General features: G+C 38.0%; 1 protein-coding gene and 1 long non-coding RNA gene across 2 annotated transcripts in view; one reads left to right on the forward strand and one right to left on the reverse strand.

The window, feature by feature from the left end:
• LOC307163328 (CMP-N-acetylneuraminate-beta-galactosamide-alpha-2,3-sialyltransferase 1-like) overlaps positions 1-20,812 on the reverse strand; it is a gene marked incomplete at its 5' end in the record, with an annotated part of 148,619 nt that overhangs the window by 54,200 nt on the left and 73,607 nt on the right. The gene's annotated exons all lie outside the window — the stretch shown is intronic.
• On the forward strand, positions 19,171-20,779 carry LOC307162925. Its single transcript, XR_013821992.1, has 5 exons — positions 19,171-19,340; positions 19,649-19,729; positions 19,953-20,001; positions 20,267-20,371; positions 20,722-20,779. It is a non-coding gene; the product is annotated as an uncharacterized lncRNA (long non-coding RNA).

A 20,812-nucleotide genomic window follows, 5' to 3' on the forward strand; every position in this document is an offset into this window, starting at 1 on the left:
ATTAATAGGATGCTTTGTAATGATCAAAATTGACAATAAAGACATACATTGTTACATCATATTTCTATTTCCTTTAAATGCTGTTCTTTTGACTTTCTATTCATCATAGAATCCTAAGATTACTGTTTTCTCAAAAATATTAAGCAGCACAACTGTGTTCAACATTGATAATAATAAGAAATGAGCACAAGATCAGCATAGGCCTTTTTGTGAAAGATCATGTGGCACTTAAGACACTGAATGCAGAAATGAAGAAATAATCCTGTCCAAGTCCTAACTGTGATATTCTCAAGGATACATGTTTAATGCACACTGCACAGGCAGAATTATTTTTATTTTTTTTCAGTAGCCTACATCGTGGTGTTTTGCATGCATATAATCTTCAGTTCTCTGTTAAACTCTGAAGCTGTGCATTTTAGACATGGTTGAAAAGTACACTTTATTTTCTTATTTGAAATTGCAAAATTTCAGTAGGCTACACAATACATTTCAGAAGAAAAAAAGACCATTCAGATCTGTCCACATTATTTAATTGTTTTTGGAGGAGCATCAAGCAGTGTCACGAATTCTATAGTTTTGTAACAAGACAAGGGAGTGTCATGTCATAGCATGTCAAAAGCTACCAGAGAATTTTGTTTGCATGCATGGAATGAGGTGTGGAGCCAGTGAATAGGTCTTTTGTGCAGCAATACAGGAATGCCGCGGTTGCAGTTTTGCCACTTTACTGATGAACAAACTATCAATATCCACCTGAAAGTGCAATTCAGACAGGTGTCATCAAAGTTTAGGTGCTAGTCAATCTAGGTCTATTATTGCCAATCACGGGCCCCCTTCTTGCTCATGCCGTGGGGCATCTGCCCCGTCTAGCCCTTATGTTAATTTGGCCCTGAGGGCTATCTATTTATTTGCGCACAGCTCTCATTGTCTCTTCTTCACCATGTAGTTCTCTCCCACTCAGCTGATATTATTGTAACTGGCTTTTGTAAACCTAAAAGTTTTAAGCAAAACAACTTCTACACTACAGTTCTATCAGAACTTCATTTGATGGTGTTATGACACTTGAGGTTTAGCCTTAAAGGCTTAGTTAACTAAAACTTGAAAAATCTGTCATTAATTACCCTTATGTCGTTCCAAACCAGTAAGACTTTCGTTCATTTTCGGAACACAAATGAAGATTTTTTTTTATGAAGATATCTGTCCCTCCATTGACAGCTACGCAACTGACACTTTGACGCTTCACTTCAGCCGTGACTTATTCACGATTCAGCACAGCCTCTTGTTATTGCTTACATATTTAATTGCTTGAAGGTTATGAGTGTTACATCATAATTGACATCAGGTTTAGAGCATTATGAGAGGCGAATCATGACTAACGTTACTTCAGAAAACCCAGCACAATAGGAACTACCAGTCAGTGACATAAGTGTACGCTGAAATAAAGTTTTTCACCTCAGAAAAACGGACTGTCTTGTCCTGTCAGCCGGTATCCTGTTCTCGTAGCGCACACTCACGCGCAAATGCAATTTTTGTTCTTTTTTACTACACTTGTGGTGTTCCTGGTCAAAAATGACTGGCCTACAAAAATAGCTTATAAATCACTTGTTATGCTATATTATCACCCAATTTTGGATTCAATCTTTTGTCAACTTGTTCTCTTGCAATTAGGACTGGTTTTATATTTCTATTTGCATCTGATTAATCGTAGGCCTCATTTATCTGAGAGAAGGCATTTATGAATAATTTTGGAAATATTAAATAAAATATGAAAACATTTGCACTGTTATATCAAACTATTCTACTTTAATGTTTCACAAGGAAGTTTGATTTGTTTTGTGTGTCTATGAATGTCAGACGGATGAATTAATATTAGATGCAGGTCAGGGTAGGATCAAGTTTCTCTCTGTGAAAAAGAATGTGTGTAATACTCAAAATAGTTTGTGTGTTTTAATGTGTGTGTGTGTTTGGGTAGCGTCTGTATGCATTTGGGTAGTGTGTGTATGCATGTATCGACACATGCACAGGTCCAAGGGCTCGATGTTTGCAAGCACACATGCACATATGTGTACATGAACATAATGCACATGTTCATATTTTACTTAATATTTCCAAAATTATTCATAAATGCCTACTCTCAGATAAATGAGACCTACCATTAATCAGATGCAAATAGAAATATAAAACCAGTCCTAACTGCAAGAGAACAAGTTGACAAAAGATTGAATCCAAAATTTGGTGATAATATAGCATAACAAGTGATTTATAAGCTATTTTTTGTAGGCCGGTCATTTTTGACCGGGAACACCACAAGTGTTATAGGGTTTTGAACACAACACAATGGGCCCTATCTTGCACCCAGCGCAACTGACTTTGAACACCGACGCATGTTTCATTTCCCTCATTCCCTCATTTCATCTTTTCCCTCCACAGACGCACGTCGGTAAATTAGGGAATGAACTTGCGCTCCCCGGGGCGGTTCAGCGCAAAGAGGAGGCGTGTTCCGGCGCAAACGTTCCCTCATGCTATTTTGCAGGTTTAGAAAACAATTCAGCCACTGACCGAAAAAAAATAGTTTAAAGTCAGTGGCGCGTTGCGCATGTTATTCATATGCTATTTTAAGGGCGCATGCTTGGCCGTAATCAATGAAACGTGAGCACAACGCACACACACTTTGATTCTCTCATCTACACAGAAGCAGCAGTAAAGGAGCAGGGCTACATAAAGTCTATACTGGACTTCCCTTCATCTTTTACGTGCATTAATATCATCCTTGTGGAAGAGTCCTGGTGGTAAGTTGGGGTTAGTCTTGAGCAGGAGTAAGTGCTGTGGGGTAAGAGCTTCCAGATCATTAATATCATTGGAAGGCATGGTAATAGGCCTACTATTCAGAATGGCTTCACATTCACAGAAGAACGTCTGAAGACCTTCCTCATCCAAGTTTTGTTCTCTCAGTGTAGCACCCATGATTTTCCTGATGGACCGGATGATTCTCTCCCACACCCCTCCATGGTGGGATCCGGATGGTGGATTGAATAACCGTCTGATGTCACGTTGGAGCAAGCTGTTCTCGATTTGTGAAGTATTCCACTCCTTTATTGCCTTTCTGAGCTCATGATCAGCTCCAACAAAGTTGGTCCCATTATCAGATCTCATCTCCTTCACCTGACCTCTTCTCGCAATGAAGCGACGCAGAGCTTGAATAAAGGAGTCTGTTTCCAATGATGTTGCCATTTCTATGTGGACCGCACGACAAGCAAGGCAAGTAAATATCACCCCATATCTTTTTACAGATGATCTTCCACGTTTAATGTTGAATGGCCCAAATAGATCCACTCCAGTTCTGGTGAAGGCTGGCTTGTCTGGTACAACTCTGTTTCTTGGTAAGTCCGCCATCATTTGTGTGCCTGATGCACCATGTTGTCTTCGACAGATAGTACACCGTGACAGCATTCTTCTGATTGACGAGGGAGCATCGATAATCCAGTACTTTTGACGTACATGAGACAAGACATGATTATGTCCACTGTGTCCCAGCCGCTCATGCGAATCCTGGAGAATCAGATCAGCCACACAATGGTACTTAGGCAGGATCATCGGGTGCTTGGCTTTGGCTGGCATGGATGCTCGATTGAGCCTCCCTCCAACACGAAGGATTCCCTCTTCAAGTTGTGGATTCAGTCTGAAGATTCGACTACTCTTCTTGATGGAGTCCTTTCTCCGAAGAGCAGATATCTCTTCCTGAAACCTACTTTGCTGACAATGGCTGATGATATCCGTCTCAGCTTGTCGCAGATTGTTCATGGTCAGGTAAGTCTGTTTGAGACTCTTTTTGTAGCTCAACATCTCCCTGTTCACCCGTTGTTGATCACTGTACATTCCATCTCCTTTCTCTTCCTTGACAGGTTTACCAGGGTTCCCTTGAGTTGTGTGAGCCTTCACAGCCTTCTTGAGGTGTATCCATGAAGAATAGTATTGAATTAGTTGTTGCATTGCATCAGTGCTTTCTTCTGCTGTTGTAGCATTGACAAGTATGCCTTTCTTGACCTCAGGATCTTCAGCTGTGAGCTCTTCTAGGTGATCATGTTTGTCTGGCCATTCCCTTGCAGGTTTACTGAGGAAGGCAGGCCCTGCAATCCAAACTTCGTTCTTCATGAAGACACTCACCTTTTGTCCCCTGGAGGCGCAATCAGCAGGATTCAACTGAGTGTTGATGTAGCTCCATTGCTGCACTTTTAATGCTTGCAAAATTATGGCAATCCTGTTCACCACAAATGTCTTAAATCTGATGTTCTCATTTGCTAAGTACTTGAGTACGGCAGTACTGTCCGTCCAAAACCTGGAATCTGACAGTGGCAGTGTAGTTCTTTCTTCAGCATGACATCCACCTTCACAGCTAAGGCAGCCGCCATCAGCTCCATCCGCGGGATAGTTGGGGGTTTGAGAGGGGCAACCCTTGACTTTCCCAAGACAAATGAGCAGCATATTTGGTTGCTACTGTTCTTCTGGACTAAGTAAGTAACAGTACCATAGCCTGTTTCGCACGCGTCACAAAAGTGATGCAGCCGAGCTTGCACTGTTTTCCCAAACTCAGGTGGTTTAAAGCACCGATCCACCTTAAAGTCAGTGAGCTGTTGAAGTTCTTCAGTCCACTCTGTCCATTGTTGTGCAAAATGTTCTGGCACATTGTCATCCCAGCCTGTTCTTAGTCTACACAATTCTTGCAGGATGTTTCTAGCAGGCAGTATGACTGGCGACAACATTCCCAGTGGGTCGTAGACTGAACTCATCGTAGACAGGATTCCTCTCCTGGTGAGAGGCTTCTGCTCTATGTGCACGTGGAACTTGAACTGATCTGACCGGATACACCACTGTACTCCCAAAGCTCTCTTTATGGCGAGTGAATCCTGGTCAAGATCGAGATCTTTGACTTCTGTTGCCCGGTCCTCAAATTTTTAACAACACATTTCGATTGTTCGTCGTCCATTTTGTCAGTCTAAAACCTTCTGTTTGACAGATGGCCTTCAAGTCTTGGAGTAGTCTGACTGCTTCTTGTTCAGTGGCAACTGATCTCAAACAATCATCTAGATAAAAATGATTTAAGACTGTATCCACTACTGCTGCACCAAACATGTTCTTGTTGTCCTAGGCACACCTTCTCAATGCATTACAAAACACCTGTAAGCTCGATAAAGTCATCACCTTCTAGGCTACTCACTTCTAGGTCTGATACAGCTTTGCATGAGACTGTCTTTTGGTCTCCCATAGTAGTGAGTAGGATGTTCACATTTTTTCCTTGCAGGTTAAGGTCGTTCGCCAGCTTGTTAGTGCAGAAGGAGGCGTTACTCCCTGGATCCATGAATGCATAACAAGTCAACACCTTGTTGCCTTTCTTTGCCTTTACTCTCACAGGAACGATGGCAAGGACACTACCTGTACCCCCGACCCCAGTCTGAGAGCATGCTTCCCCTGCATCCACGAATCCACTGACAACGGTTTGCTCTTTCTTTGGAGACTCCTCTTTTTGCTTCTCCTGTGAAGCCTCTTCCTTTGGTAAGTCTTTAAATTTCTGCTTTATGTGTAAGAGCATAGGGTGTGTCGCTGAACATATCTGACAGCTCTTCTTTTCTTCACAGGCATTACTCATGTGTCCTCCTATAAGACAACTGAAACCAAGTCCTTTGCTCTTAAGGAATTCAAGCTTTTCTTTGTGCAACTTTCTTTGGAGTTTCTTGCACTGTTCCATGGTATGATCTCCCAGACAGAAGATACAAGGTTTCATGAAGGCTTTGTCCGTGTTTGTTCCCTTCTCCTGAGCTTTCTTGTTTCCGGCACCAGCAGCATCTTTCTCAGCTTTTTGTTCTTTTACTTCAGTGGCTAGTGTTGTGATATTTTTCTTTCCACTTGACCTTTCAGTCTGACGCTTTGTTTGTCCTGAGATTTCACCAAACACAGGGTGTGCTGCCATTTCAGCCTGTGTGTTGACAAATGACACTACGTCTTTGAACTTTGTCCGCCGATCTTGCTTTTTCTGAATGTCTATGGCGACACTCCTGAATCTCTCTCTCAGCCTGTGGGGGAGCTTTGAGATGATCGTGCGCATGTTAGCAGCATTTTCCATCTCTTCTAAGTACTGCAGATCTGACATTGCATTATTGCAGTTTGTCAAAAAGAGGGCATATGCTTCAAGTGCCTTGGTGTCATCTGCTTTAATGGCAGGCCAGTTTAAAGCCTTGTCTAGATATGCCACGGATATCTTGTATTAATCACCAAAGCGTTCCTTTAGAAGTCTCTTGGCTTCAGGGTATCCCTGATCTGGATCCATATGAAAACAGCTGCGCACTAAGTCATTAGGCTGTCCATATGTGTGCTGTTCTAGATAGTAAAGCCGATCTTTGCTGTTTTCAGTCTTACTTTCTATGCGGTGCTCAAAGGCTCTCATGAAGAGACAGGTTTTTTTACAGGTTCCACTTGCAACAGTCATGCAGCAGCAACGACGAACTCGTTGAGACCGTTAGCAATCCACTTAGCACTCACCAGCCATGAGCACAGCGCATGATAAGGCTAGTAGCCGAAAGTCGGCTAGTTTTTCCGATTTACAAAAAAGAATGTAAGCTGACTAATACACTTATTTTAGTTGCTAATGAAAGTAGCTAGAAGTTAGCAGTTAGCAGGTAAGAAAACCGTTCGCTTCCACAGCTCTCAACATCTGAATCACATAATGAGAATCAACGTAATGTAGCCGGAGTTTGGCCGGTTCTTAAAGAGGCATTACACTATTTTACCATATGTACTAAATCCTATAAGAACATGAATTCTAGTATGCTTTTAACCTTTTAAGTATTATTTAACATTTTAACCATTACATGAACTTCTAAATGAAATTATTTACCTTTTTAACATTAACTCTTATTCACATTACTATGAATTGTACTTTGGCCTCTACACTAATTAAGAAATCATTTTCTGTATATTCTTTCTCTTTTCTGCATTTCACCTCTGCTGTAGCTTCTTTCCTTTTAATAAAACCTGTCATTGTATAATAATATTGTAGGCTCTGTGACAAATGGTTTGTTGTGTTCCTAGATCCTTCCATGCTGATGTCCTGAACCGTAGCAGAGTTGAGCTGATCATCATCTCTAAGGCGCTATCAACCAGATGACTAGTAAGTAAAACCAAGCTAAAGAAAAATGTACACTTGTGGACAATAAAGGAACTAAACTAAAACTTCAAACATACTCTAATGTTGTTGGTAAAAATATATATTTGTTTTGTAAGAAGTATCTTATACTCACCAAGACTGCATTTATTTAATTAAAAATACAGTAAAAACAATAATAATGTGAAATAATATTAAAACATTTAAATAACGGTTTTCTATGGAGAAGCATCACATTATCCTTCAGAATTCATTCTAATATGATGATTTGATGAAACATTAATGATTATTATCATTGTTGAAATCAGTTGTGCTGCTTCATATTTTTCATTTTCAGGATTATTTGATGAATAGAAAAAAAAAAAAAGAATTTATTTGAAACAGAAATCTTTACTCTCAATTAAATGCATCCTTGCTGAATAAAATATGAATTTCTTAAAAAAAAAAAAAAAAAAAAAAAAAATTCTATTGAACCCAAACTTTTGAGTTTAGTAGTGTAAACTACCATTTATATATGTTCGGTCTATTTAACATTTAATCCTGGAGAGAGAAAAAAGAAAATGGATTAAACTGTTACACTGGTTTTCACAGAAATATTAAGCAGCACAATTGTTTTCAACATTGATAATACTCAGAAATGTTTAGGACGTTTGCATTGTGAGAATGTATAGTATTCAAATATAAAAATGATGACTTGTTAGGTCATGTTTTCTCATTAAAATCAGATGATTTCCTATTAATTCAATTGAATGTAAGGGAATAACTCTAGAATAACCTTCCTGATAATGTTTGGGGCCCAGAAACATGATCCTAATTTAAATCTAGATTAAAGACACATCTCTGGAGCCAAGCATTCAATTTACACATCTCATAATCTTGCACTAATGTGATGAAATAGTAAAAAGTGCACATGATCATCTTTTGCCTGAAATAATATGTACAGCAGCTATGCTAATCTTGCTCCTGTTGCTTCCCTGTTTCTATCTCAGGATGCCCAGCAAGTTCACTAGAGATTACAGCAGCTCCAGTGTGGATCCAGCCTCACTTGTGAAGACTTCTAATGACACCAACACTCACAAAGACTTCAGATGATGGCAACTATAGATGGACACAAAACTGCCAGATATTATCCTTATAAGGCATTGGCCCGGTTTCACACACAGGCCTTAGATTAAGCCAGGATTAGGCCTTAGTGAAATTAGGATATTTAAGTAGCTTTTTAAAATGTACTTTAGAAAAAAAAAGAAGGAAAAAAAAAACATTACTGGTGTGCATCTTGAACCAAAACAATGGCACTGAAATATTTTAAGATATGTGAGTGCAAGTTGCTTCCAGTTAAGACAGTTCAAACATGCATTTTAGTCTTGGACTATCTTAAGCCTTTTCTGTGAAACCGGGGAAGGTTTGCATGACAGTTTTGCTGACAAATAAACAGGAATATCTCAGTACACGTAACTCAGAGAAACATTGTTCTAACATATTACCAACATTGTAAGAATAGCGGGTTGAAAATCTGCAAACTTACCCTTTAAAAATGTTGAAGGATAGCAATTAGGACTTTAAACTCATTATTTGTATTATCTTATGGACATTACTTTGTTGCCAGAAGATTCTCTCCAGTGAGTAGCAGTCGCCTCTGGCTGATTAAAGGATATTTTGCGATTGTATAACCTTGAACATGCATTTTTTGCTGCTGCTATGGAACGATTTGTATTGTGAAAAGCACTATATGGTTTTACTATGGTACAACTGTACCAACCATGTTATTATTTTTTATTTTTTTTTAAATCATGGTTCAAGTAGTAATATACATATGGTTATAGTCATGATTACCATAATTTTACTGCAATTATTACAGCAATATAATATTCAGCAATAATATTGCTGTAATAATTGCAGTAAAATTATGGTAATCATGACTATAACCATATGTTTTTAAACCTTTTTGTTGTGAAACCATGGTTCATTTTGTTAGCAACTATGGTTTTACTGCAAATGCTGTGGTAAAACCATGGTTCATTTTTATAAGGGTACAAATTATCCTACAATGTACTTGACTAATAGTCACATTGGATAAAATAATCTGGTAAATGTTATGCAAATGTATCCATTTCATCTGTTCACTGAAAATTAATTTAATAAAAACAAATTTGCAACTGCTATTGAGACTGGTGTACATTGCTTTTTTTTTTTTTTATCAATTATAGTGTAAGGGCATTTTGGTTAGCATGAGTAACTGATTATTATAAACCGTGGACCGACCGTGGTCCGCCAGATAACACTTATTATAAACCAGCGGCACGATAGCGGACCACCGTCGGGAAAGCGGCGGCGGCCGCTGGAGGTCCGCTAGAATAACGATGAGCAAAACGCCAGTGATCCGCCAGCGGCGTCCGCCGGTGGGCCGCCAACTTTGCCACCGGTGGTCCGCCACTGGCCCGCTGGACTCATGTTAGCTGGGGATGGTTTGTTTGGACACGGGAAGCCCCTTCTTGGGCGATCCGAAACACACCAACTACACTCTAAAAACTCCTGGGTTATTTCTTCAACCCATTTTCTGGGTTATTTGTGTTGGGTTAAAATTATGGGTTATTTTTTCAGAGAGTAACCATTTTCTGGGTTATAGGGCTAATATTTTGACCCAATTCATGGGTTGTTTGGGTTTCTGGGTTATTTTTCAAAGAGTAACCCATGTTCTGGGTTGGCTTTCTCTCTCTCTCTCTCGCCCGCCCGCCCGCAGTTGTTCTGGAATTTTCTCACAACAGTCGACGTTTGAAATAACCTTGCTTCGCCCTCGATCCGTTTTGGCCTGTGCTTCATCGGTGCAACTTCATCTATATTCAAGGTAAGAGAGTATTTTCACTGTTGATGTAATGTAAACTTTTCTGTGTCCATATCCCTGTTGCTAGCACCATTTGCTAAAAAAAATAAATAAAAAAAATACGTTGCTACTGAGACTAGCGTTAGCCGTGGTAATTCTGTGGTTGGCATGTAGCCGCGGCTATCACGACAACATCTAGGACAACTCGAGGTACGTTATCGCACACCGGACGCGATTTTGAACACGGTCCTGAGCCGTTGCTGGGTGCCGCGGACAGACGCCGGATGGCGCCGCCGGTGTGTAACGTTATGTGTTCGAATTTTAATATGGCGTTCCGATCGGTTCTTTTATATGACTTTGCAACATGCAAACGTCTCAATGAACGTCTCACTCAACGTCTTATTTTTTTTTCTTTCTGCTATTTATTCCATTCATTTTAAGACGCAGACGTGACGCAGACGTCACGCTGACGTCACGTAAATCACGCGTGGCAGTGAAGTGTTGAGTCAGACGTCACGCGTCATTCACGTGTGGCAGTGAAGTTATTAATTATTTTTTTCTCTAACACGTATTTAACACTCTACTCAACACGGCTCAGTGCAGTGTGCCAGCGGTTGCGATCGGTTCTTTAATATGACTGTGCAACATGCACTCGTCTCAATGAACGTGACACTTGCGTCTGTCTTATAACGTGACGTCTGCGTCTGTGATTTATATATAGGATTTTATGTGTGTGTGTGTGTGTGTGTGTGTGTGTGTGTGTGTGTACGTGTGTGTGTGTTGTTTAACCCACATTTTGAGGGCCAAATGTATGGGATCAAATTCCCGCCAAATATATAGCGGTCGCGTATAAAAAAATAATAAGCGTGAATCAAAAATTTAAAAACACATGTAAAAATATATTGCACAAACTGATCAAAATGATCAGAATAGCAAACAACATGGTCACGGATCAAAATATAATAAGCGTGAATAAAGAAATAACAAGCATGAATAAAAACTTTAAACACATTAAAAGTTATTTTGCACAAAACTTAAACTTATGGTCATGCTTTGTTAAAAAGTATGGTTTTATTACTGTGTACTTTGTGCTTTCTTGCATTTTCTGCTCATATTTTACTCTTTTGTACGCTTGTGATGTTTTTCTCTTCGCTCTTCTTTCTATGTTCTGCGCTTGCTCTTCCAAATGTTGCAGTTCGAGTTTCATGTAAATTAGGGCGGGCTTAAGCGTCACCATTGGTCCACTAGTTCTAGATTGACAGATACTCCTCTAGCCAATCAGTCGAAGAGGGGATTGACGTCACACCAATGCGACTCGTGGCTACTGATGCTTACTTGTTATACAGCTATTTTTTACAGTCTGTGTTATACAGGGGAAGACGACCATCAACAGGACACCTTTAAACTGCATGTGTGCCTGCAACTCAAACTGTTGCCGGTATACGTATACCTGGCAATATGGTATAGTTAAATTCGTCATCCTAACAACGACCTGTTACAGTTATGCCTGTCTGATGATCCATCATTCACCTCTAATGCACTTGACCTGGCACCGCGAGCGTCGATCTTCTCCGAGCAGCCACCACCTACTGGCCGTTTTACTTTCATATTTAATCAATAACAATGTGTAATGTCGGTCCTGGGTGCAGAGTTTAGCTCCTTCAACCCTAATCAAACACACCTGAACCAGCTAATCATCGTCTTTAGGATATTTAAGACAGGTGAGGTTTTTAATCGGAGTTGACGCTAAACTCTGCAGGACAGCGGCACTCTAGAAACAACGTTACCTATCGCTGATGGAGATGTTGCTGTATTCAAATTTTAAGCTATATTTAAAACATTAATTCTAAAGTAATATGCAATTATGTAGCTATGTAAGTAAACACAGTAAGTTTGTAAATCACTGTATTAAATTCAACTGGTTTCTCTATATCTTCTCTGTAACACAATCATTTTCAATAATCTTGTCAAATTTGGCGAGGTTAATAAAAAAAAGGTAGGCAATGCGTAGCGGCGACAGGTCAAAGTCCTAAAGTCTTCAGACAATGGCCGTTTTTAACTTAGTTTTTGCGACGAATTGTAGTGTTTCATAATTGCAGGATGTTTCGCTTACAGCAGCCTTAACATATTGACATCATGAGCCAAGTAATACCTATTGTTTAACACCAATTACCAGTGTGCACATTAACATTCTCATGTATCTAAAAAAAAATGAATTTAATTATTTATGTCCAGAGTTCAGATAGCTTTACTGCTTGAAAGTCTTTGTAAAGTTAAATTGAACTGCCGTCTTCCCTTGTAAGTGTAGCACTCTTGTAAAAATAAAAATGAAATAAAAATGTAAAAATGAAATAAAAGAGAGTGCAGCAGTGCTTCTTTGTTGTTATATTTACTCAGAATGAAGTGCTTCACGGGCGCGCACCACCCACTAGGGTGACCACCTGCTAATAAGCCCAAGGGGGGACAAGGGGTATGTTTCTGAGGGACAATGTGGGACACTGCCTGGCGCAGCGGTGCCCCACTGGCAGACTCACTGATAGTGGTTTACTCATTTCTAGCACCCACCTTACATGGTATATTAATAATGCCCTATTCTCCTAAACGTGTAATTGCTGATGTATGCTCATGAATAGGCCAGCCAATGTGTATTTTTTTTCTAAATAAAGACTCATAATATTTTGAACATTCAATGAATTGACAGATGTACTTCCACTTAAGATTTACTATTTAAAAAAAAAAAAGTAAAAAAAAAAAAAGATTTACTATTTAATTTTATTTATTTTTCATTACAATTTATTTGCTTTAAATACATTATAATAAAAAAGTTATAGGATTAACAGGAATTGTAGTTGCTCAACACCACAGGAACAGTAAAAAAAAAAAAAAAAAAAAAAAATACGATTGACATCGTTTTGCAAAGGTCACATAAAGCCCTCTCGGTATCCCCCTCAACACCTTTCAGCCACAAATATTAATTTCCCCATTCTTTCTTGTACCCACACCTTCTCTTTTTAATTGATGATGGCGTTGCCTCTCAGACTCAGTCTCTTTCTCGAATTTTTCGAATTGGAAAGCGCGCATCTAAAAGTTCCTTCCTTCCCAGTGTGTCTGGTATGCGCGTGCGTGCGCTGTCATGACAACAACGAAAAAGTTGACAACAACCTAGTCAGCAGTTCAACTGAGGGGTTTGTGTGGCAACAATAGCGTGCTGAAATGTCAAGTAATGTTCGTTTGTCTGCTTGGGGCTCGAGGTCGAGGATATAGAGCGACCACATTTTTTTTGAGCAAGCATAGATTATGCGTGACACGGTCTCAATTTGCGGGACGCGTGAATTGGGCTTCAAACGCTGTGCGCGCACGCGATACGCGGGACGGGTGGTCACCCTACCACCCACTGAAGTGTGCGGTGACCTATTTTTTTACAGTCTATGGCGGTGACGCAATCACGCTGGTATGCCAAGCGAAAATAATTAATTTAATAAATGCACATATCAAAGCACAAATAAGAAATTGAACAGTATATAAAATTATTAGAAAAATAACATTTTAGTATATTATAATGGAATTGAAGAAATTGTACAAACATAAACAGCTTGTACCACGAGTCGCATTAGTGTGACGTCAACTCCCCTCTTCGATTGATTGGCTAGAGGAGTATCTGTCAATCTAGAACTAGTGGACCAATGGTGACGCTTAAGCCCGCCCTAATTTACATGAAACTCGAACTGCAACATTTGGAAGAGCAAGCGCAGAACATAGAAAGAAGAGCGAAGAGAAAAACATCACAAGCGTACAAAAGAGTAAAATATGAGCAGAAAATGCAAGAAAGCACAAAGTACACAGTAATAAAACCATACTTTTTAACAAAGCATGACCATAAGTTTAAGTTTTGTGCAAAATAACTTTTAATGTGTTTAAAGTTTTTATTCATGCTTGTTATTTCTTTATTCACGCTTATTATATTTTCATCCGTGACCACGTTGTTTGCTATTCTGATCATTTTGCATTCTTTTTTTCAGTTTGTGCAATATATTTTTACATGTGTTTTTAAATTTTTGATTCACGCTTATTATTTTTTTATACGTGACCGCTATATATTTGGCGGGAATTTGATCCCATACAAATGCCCCCACAAAGATGGAAATATGAAGAAACAAATAGGCTATTGCATTTTTATAGCTTATTGTTAGGGTTGTTATTGTGTTTTTCATTTTTTATAGTTTTAAAAGGCCTAGGCTACAGCATAGCTTCAACCTAATTAAACACACCTGATCAGCTAATCAAGTCCTTCAGGCTTATTTGAAAACTGCAGGTGTGTGTGTGTTGAAGCAGGGTTGGAACAAAACTGTGTAAGGCTGTGGCCCTCCAGGAACTGAGTTTGACACCTGTGCTGTAGATCATTTAAATAGAAGAATATAATTGAAAAATAGGCTACTATTTTTTATATATAAGTCACCTGTGGTGAAAAAAAAACGACTGTAAACTTTTTTTTTTAAATAGTTTGTAAACTATTATTTGACTTTTTGTTTATGACGTTTTGCCCCTTTATTAAACATTTAAAATATTCACAAATTAATATGGATTTTTTTTTTTTTAGATTTTACTGGTTTTCTAAGGCCAAATTATTTTCCCACAGTGCTGAATGAGAAGAGCCATCTCTGGAACCATACAGAGAGCTGCTTTATAGGTGGTTTATAGGCTAATGATAATAAATGTGTCTGAAAAAATAACGAGGCATTTTAATTGTTTTTATTAATAAACTAGTATAGTGTCGGCTGCAAACATATCTCCATCTCCGCTGTAAAGCGGATGCGCCTTTAGATAAACAGTATTTGCTTTAGATTCAAATTTGTTCGTTTAAAATTGGACATTTCAAGCTTTATTTTGTTTCAGTTCATTTATGAGATGCGCTCCAGTTCACGGAGATCATGAAAGCGCGCCTGATTGTTTTCTTTTATTTTACGAAATCAAAACGTTTTCTTGTTATTGTGAGTTTACTCAAATAAAAGTAGTTGCAAATTATGTATTATTATTTTCTATATGACCATAAATTATGAGCATTTTAAGTTGTTTCCACTGTTGATAGGAAAATACAAGTGTTCGCTCCCGCGCCTCCGTGCCACGCAGTGCGCGCTCCACTCCGCACAAACCATTGGATATGCGTCAAAATCTTGTTTATTTGTGATAATCAAATAAAACCCTGTATTATTATTGTCTAACCTGTATTATGACTGACATATGACGAATTGCTTTGTTCCTTTTTTCGATAAAAGTGTCTTGTAAATATTGTTTGTTCTTTATTTTTTCTTTATTTTTTTGTCATTGTTATAAATAACAACGAAATAACATCAGAGAATCTTACAATATAAGTGCAATAAAAAGTCCATAAAGTGCAATCCGTTATATCACCAGTCGACAGGGAAATAACAATTGTATAAACAATATACTATTGATTGTGAGATGTAGTAAATAGTACAGCAATGCATTCCCAACTATTAAAGTTGTGTAGAGAGAAAATTGTGGTGTATGTGGTGGGGTGGGTATAAATTGGAGGAATATTTTTTTCGGCCCGTCCTCACTAGAACAGCAAGCGGTACGTTGTTAATTATTGTATATTGTGTATTAAGTGGAATACTTCAAATTGTCTTAGCGTGCATGCTTAAAGTGATTCTCAATTGTAGCGGGTCCAGGAAAAACGAGGCCCTTTAAAAAAGTTATATATCTTCATTACCTAGGGATCAAATTAGGGTATACAAAATACAAAAAGTAGTCAAAACGCATAATAGAACTTTTTATTTTTTATTTTTATTATGTGCTTATTATTTTTAACTAACGAAATGTCAATCTTCATCTTTATAACAGAAGATACAATACAACAATCTTCAAGATACAGTATAATCTTCACGTATAAAGGATTGTCACCTTTAAAACAGTCTTTATCGTGTAAGAACAAGCAATGCTACAAATACATGGTTAGCATATTAATTTAATCTCTTTTTTTCGTTCATTTACAAATTAGGCTATGTTAACTCAACTAATGTAATGTAAATAACTGGATGATTACTATCCAATAAATAATAAGTAAAAAATGTCAAATAAATGTATTGATTAGAGTTGCCATATAGACTAAAGATTTTTGTAGTCAACTAGTAGTAATTTATTTAAGCAATCGACTAATCGCACGTTTATATTAATTAAATACTGGGTGCATGCATGGTATAGCCTAGCTCAAGCGCACGCATAAATCTTGCTGCAAAGCACCAGCAAAAGTAGGCTAATTATAATAAATGTGTCTGAAAAAATAAAGAGGCATTTTAATTGTTTAACGTGTTTTTTTTTTTTTTTTTTTTTTTTTTTTTTAAATCCGTGTCTGCAAACATATCTCAATCTCCGCTGCGGATGCGCCTTACAGAAATTAACCTTTACGGATTACATAATCAGACACTTTCGATTTGAACTTGTTCATTTAAAAGTAGCCATTTCAAGCTATGTACAGTATATTCCTCAAGTCTGACTGTGAGGCAGTAGGGCCTATACACTGTTTCAGTTCATTTTTGAGACGCGCTCCAGTTCACGGAGATCATGCGGCTGATTGTTTTATTTTATTTTACAAAAGCACAATGTTTTCTTGTTATTGTGAGTTTACAGCTATTACAGGCTATTTTAAGTTGTTCCCACTGTTGATAGCAAAGTGTTCGCGCCCGCGCCTCCGTGGCATGCAGCAAGCGCGCTCCACACTTCGCACAAACACTTGGATTTGCGTCAAAATCTTGTGTTCATAGGCTATGTGATAATCTTATATTAATTTATGACTGAAATTTGACGAATTGCTTTGTTCCCATTTAGGATGAAAGCGTCTTCTAAATATGTAGCCTAGACTAGCCTGATATTAATAATGAATTATTATTATTATTTGCGTTTATACCTAACTATAAATTAGAGTTCAGTAGGCTAATATTTATCATGAAATAATTTATGAATGTTTTATTTTTATATAACCTAACCTTTTACAGTTTTGAAAATGTTTAAGAAATTCAAATAATAAATAGACACACCGTTTTGTGACTCTTTACTGTCCAAGCAGGACGTGAACTGATCGATTATCTCTTATAGTTACAGCATGAATGAATATCAGGATATGTTGTTTAAGTGTGATGTTAAAAATCATGGGAGAATTGAAAGAGAAACTATAGGCTCTATGTTAATTCTCTTCCGGCTTGTATGACTATATTGTGCCAAAATATTTATGTACCTGTTGATACAAATCTAAATGTTTTTATGCACAAGCAAATACATTTAGGCTAGATAATAATAATAATAATAGCATAATAATAATAAACTGTGTTCACCTTCCTCTTAACTGTTTTTAAGTATAATTCTGATGATAACTGTCTGACCGCCTGTCAATCAAACTTCGGTGAAACTCTAAAACTAAATATTACAACTCTAAAATTAAACATTAAAAATATTACAAATTACAAATATTATTTATGTTAGTTAAATCAGCCCAAATGTTTACAACTACGTTATTTTGTGTTGGTCAAGAGACTCCTAGTGGTGAATAGTAGGCTACATACATGCTTTTTATGATTTCTTGATAAGTAGGCTATCTGTGGATATGTTGACAAGAAACAATGGCAAACAAATATTTTAACATGAACATTTGTGTAAATTCATATTTACTATTTGGAATAAAAGCTATACATAAGCAAGGTAAAATCACTTAATTGCTAATAAAATACAACTGAAGATCAGTGGGAAAAAATAATAAAGAATGAGTGTGTGGAATGTGCTGGAAACCGCCCTTGCAGCAGAATATGGCAGACGCAGACGTCACGTTCGGCACACGAACCAGTGATGTGGCAGACGCAGACGAGACGTTCGGCAGACGCAGACGTCACGTTCGGCAGACGCAGACGTCACGTTCATTGAGACGAGTGCATGTAGCAAAGTCATAATAAAGAGCCGATCGGAATATGAGGTGTGATTTGTGCACTTTTTGGCGATCGCGAAGCAAACTGAGAGGTGAACTAACGTGTATACGCTCGCCAGTCGTCTGGCCAAAATCCCATAGTAATCAGGCGTCAGACGTAAGATATGAGACGTTAGACGTCACGGCCACGTGTTGGAGCTGCGCTCAAAGTGCGCGGTGACGTGGCGGCGACGTAGCTGTGTAAGGATTTTTTTTACTTTGCGTGTATGGCGAGTGGATCATGCCTTTTCTAAGTCTACCCTGAAGAAGGCGAAGGAGCAGTCTACCCTTCCGTCGCCGTCAGTCCGTGTCTATTTTTGAATGGGATTGATAGAGACGTCAGACGACAGACCGGCGGCGACGTCACGGCGGCGTCACAGCACAGTAGTAACGTATACCTTACGGCGACGTGGCGACGGCGTACGTGAGAAATGTATAAAAAATCATAACGTCTGAACCAGGCACGTCGCCTAATAAGACGCCTGATACACACGTCGTCCCTCAGTACGTCGCCTAATAAGACGCCTGATACACACGTCGTCCCTCAGTACGTCGCCTAATAAGACGCCTGATACACACGTCGTCCCAATATAATGTTATTTTTCCCATGTTGATAACGAAAAGTGAATAGCATGAGTAAGATTGGATTTGCAATACACTGTAAAAAAAATCCGTAAAAAAACGGTCCAATGTACCATATTATTTTGAAGGAATTTTCCGTATTTGTCTTTTACAGGTCTTTTACCCGTATTTTGAATTACGAGTTGCATTGTGGGAACCATAACCTGATCGGCGCGAAAAGTTTGAGATGCAAAGCGCCATTACACACGCAGATGATAGCAGCCAAAGTTTCTTTATAAAGTCGGATTTCGGATGTGTGGAAGCCATTCTGATACTTCTGTGGTAAAAACCGAAAATTATATTTAACTATATGTCAAATAAGCTGTTTACGTAATGTTATTTAGTTGAAATCTGGCTTGTTAGGCAAATGAATGTCGGAGCCGTCGCGTTTATCATTTTATGCATATCGTCACACATTGAAAGATTTAGTTCACACTCGTGGAAGTTCCCTTATTGTATGTTATAGTGTCCTCGTTGTAATTGGTTTATTGACTTTTATTTGTCGGTGCTGCGGTTTTTTTCGTGCGGCGTGCATCCGTTAACCAGTTATGATAAAGACGTGTAGTAAGTTAACTTATGTTTTTGAAGCAGTTGAATGCCTTCATACAAAAGCTAACGTTACCAGAGGAAACGTCAAGAAAAGGAAAAGCCATTCAAGACTTAACGTTAGTTGATTTAAAAGGCATGAACTTGAAGATACATCATGATACGTGAAGATGCAGTAACGTTACAGCTGGATCAAGGAAAACAAACCACCTTTTCTGCCAGATGAGGTAAGTTAATGTTAATGTTATGTTTAGGCTACGTTAGACTTTTTGTTGTCTTGTTTTAGACGACACACGGACACATATTATATGACTTTAAACCCCAAATAATGACATTGAAAGATTAATTTACACTTAACACGACTGCTATTATCACCTATAATAGCAGTCGTGTTAAGTGTAAATTAATCTTTCAATGTCATTATTTTGGGTTTAAAGTCATATAATATGTGTATATAACTGCTATTATTACCTACTTCTGCCTGTAACGTTAGTCATTAGTTTGTTTGTGTTTCTGTTGTTGCATGATGATACAGTACAACGTGAAGAGAGACTGTATGTGAAGATGCAGTTCAGCTGGATCAAGGAAAGCACCTCCACCTTTTCTGCCAAATGAGGTAACTTAAAGTTATGTTTACGTTAGACTTTTTATTGTCTTGATTTTGTTTTAGACGACATGCTTGACTTTAAAGACCAAATAATAACCTTGAAATATTATTTAACATGACTGCTATTATTTATACTTCTGCCTGTCACGTTAGTCATTCTTTACCAGCTCCCTCCTCATTAGTTTGTTACTTTGTTTCATAGTGTTTCTGTTTTTTTCTCATCTATTGACAGGACTTTACTGCTGTACTGTGCATCCCAAGCACCACCACCATCCTTATGGGTTTGTATTTTGTTTTATTAGCATTTTTTTATTTTTTTATTAATCATTATGAGTGTTCAATATTGGCAAAACACATTTCAATTTAAAGTCTAAATTTAAATTTTTATAGAAAAAGTTGGTTGCTGAACACCCCCTTCAAAGATTTGTATGCTTATATGGTCAGTAGAAGAAAAAATTGTATAGGGAATATTTAAACTATTTTTGGAGCGGTTTTCTGAAGTGATTGTGTGATGTTTTTCATTTTGTAATAACTTATTTGTTTAAGATGATGGGCATTCAAGATTGCTGTCATTCAAGAAGTTATTGACCACATCTCCTACCCCACTGAGGCAGTGAGCTACATGGCACTTATCCTGGAGTTCATATAAAGGTAAGCAACACATTTTTAATTTAATTATTTATCTCTAGCATGCTGTTGTGTTACTGTTTATGTAGTTGAAAATAATGAAACATATTATAAGGTATAGTTGAGCAGACAAGCTAACATAACATGCAATTGGAGTCCACTGGAAACAGAAGTCTTAGCGTTTTATACAGTGTTTGAATTTGAAAGAATTAGGGATGGCAGTTGATAATTTAACGAACGTAAAACACTGTACAATTGTTTTTCAACCTCAACCTGGTCTGCATTATACTTTGTAGTTCAGTTTACTTCGTTTAATTTCTTGTGTAGCTAAAAACATATCCATTTTTTTCTTCATATATCCATTTCCTGTGCAGAAATCCTGAACGAAGGTCGAAAACGCTGAGATGAAGGAAACCAAACGTCCACACATTCCTCAAAGACTTCTGAAGTTCCTGTATGAACAAC

The sequence above is a fragment of the Squalius cephalus genome (genome assembly GCF_949319135.1).
Source record: "Squalius cephalus genome assembly, chromosome: 8".
Lineage (NCBI taxonomy): Eukaryota > Metazoa > Chordata > Actinopteri > Cypriniformes > Leuciscidae > Squalius > Squalius cephalus.